Source organism: Leiobunum rupestre, chromosome 7 (genome assembly GCF_980474605.1).
Source record: "Leiobunum rupestre chromosome 7, qqLeiRupe1.1.hap1, whole genome shotgun sequence".
NCBI lineage: Eukaryota > Metazoa > Arthropoda > Arachnida > Opiliones > Sclerosomatidae > Leiobunum > Leiobunum rupestre.
Genome location: NC_143390.1, coordinates 3,810,966 through 3,813,437, shown reverse-complemented (window position 1 = coordinate 3,813,437; position 2,472 = coordinate 3,810,966).

Genomic DNA, 2,472 nt, shown 5'->3' with positions numbered 1-2,472 from the left:
TAGCAACCTTGTCAAGTTTATTGAACAGGAATTCCTAGGGACTACTTTGAGAATAATGTTTCGATCTTCATTGGCACTTCAATTTAATTAACCGAAAAGCTCTTAAGAGTATAAGGAGTGTCAATATCTCACAGTCAAATAGGATAGTTGCTATATTTCAAGGGTGGCGTGGCTCAATTATTTTTATTATAATATCCTTTATTATCTAAAAATATCATAATTAGTTTTTAATCAACGAAGAACGAATTGGCTAGTCAATGAGTTTATTTATAAATTTATAAATAATATAATAAATGTGTATTTTTTAATTTGTGTTGGGCACAAAATGATATAATATGGCTTACCGATATTAATTTTTTCAAATATGGGATAGATGGCGTATCCTTGAAAGTTTGTTGTATGGTCAATGAGTTATGATTTTGTCAGGCAATGTTCAGCGTCAAGTTTAATAACGTTATTAATCGGAAAATATCAGTATATCAGTAATAAACTGAAAAAATGTATTGCTACCGATTTACCACCGGGAAAATTGGAATATATTTAACACTATTAATAAAAATCACTCAAAAACAACGTTTTTTCGTACACTATAAAACTCTTTAATTTGCCTTAAAAGAGGCGCGTGACATGTTTCGGCATTGGCGAATTACGCCGCCGTTTTCAAACGCGTACAAAATCGAATGACATCGAGCACCCGCTCACCGTTCGTCATAGAGCCATAAAAAACACATTTTATTTTTTGTTATATTAATGCTTTATACATAGACTATTTATTACCTTCTCTGGTAGAGGACAAATTTCCAGAAAGTTACCAACTCGGGCCTCGGGCCTAAGTCACGGTTTAACACCTTGTCTTTAAATTTCAGGATATTAAACGATTCTATAAAATTGAGTTCTGTTTGAAATTTAGATTTGTGTATTAGTTCTGTTTCGTCCCAATTGATTAGGTGGGATGGGTTTTCTTTAATGTGTAGAGCTAGAGCTGATTTCTCTGATTGCTCATTGGCAAAAAAAAATCAATAATAAAATAACTATCACCAATGCAACAACTTTAGAGTCCCAAAAAAACAAGTCTTTACGCCGAATAACATTACCCTACTACCCTGGTATTTCGTCAAAAATAAGTAATGTTATTGTGAAAGAAACGAAATGGGGGGTAGCATTTAAACCGTTGAATAAAATTGGCAGTTCCTTCCTAAATTTAAAAGACAAACGTAATAAATTAGATCACTGTGGAGTATATAAGATCAACTGTAATTGTGATATGCTATACATTGGACAAACACAAAGAAGACTATTGACTCGCCTGAACGAACATAAAAAATGCACTGCCAATGAGCAATCAGAGAAATCAGCTCTAGCTCTACACATTAAAGAAAACCCATCCCACCTAATCAATTGGGACGAAACAGAACTAATACACAAATCTAAATTTCAAACAGAACTCAATTTTATAGAATCGTTTAATATCCTGAAATTTAAAGACAAGGTGTTAAACCGTGACTTAGGCCCGAGCCCCGAGTTGGTAACTTTCTGGAAATTTGTCCTCAACCAGAGAAGGTAATAAATAGTCTATGTATAAAGCATTAATATAACAAAAAATAAAATGTGTTTTTTATGGCTCTATGACGAACGGTGAGCGGGTGCTCGATGTCATTCGATTTTGTACGCGTTTGAAAACGGCGGCGTAATTCGCCAATGCCGAAACACGTCACGCGCCTCTTTTAAAGCAAATTAAAGAGTTTTATAGTGTACGAAAAAACGTTGTTTTTGAGTGATTTTTATTAATATCATATACACTAGTTTGGAGTATCAAGTTATATTTAACACTTATATATGCTTTAAGTAAGTTTGTGCATATCAATTCTCCTAAGATTTTCTCACAGCTATAGCCTATTAACTTCATCGCCTTTTCATAAATATGCTTTTTCTCTTCGGTGACCTAATTGGTACTTCTGTGCAGAATTGATTGTTATGAAAGTTACAATTGGTAGTATCATTCGTCTATAAGATTTTACTATAAATATGACACTTCCTATTTATATCCGAACGTTTCACGCTATAACGGGCATCTTTACGAAAGAAACACACTTTTGCAATAATAATATACTTATGGTAGTATCAGAAATACATGAACCGAAATTATCCTAGACCTATTCCTCTAACACGGGTGGAAAGTTCCCCGTTTACCCCCGTCTTCTTAGCCACATGTCATACCTCCCTTCTCTAAAAGAGGACCTCCCCACCTCCACGATGAAGATTCCAGTACGCTAACCACCGACGGCCAAGCGAAGTTCTCGAAAAGCACAGACTAAAAATGATCCTGGTAAAAGTGTCGTTTTTGGTCAGTGTAATAATGGCTTACCAACGAACGTAGATTCTAATTTCATGTCTTTATAATTTGCTTTTTCAACGTCTTTGCTCATAACTGTTATCGCGACCACTCACGAGGAGTGTACCCGAGGTGTAAAT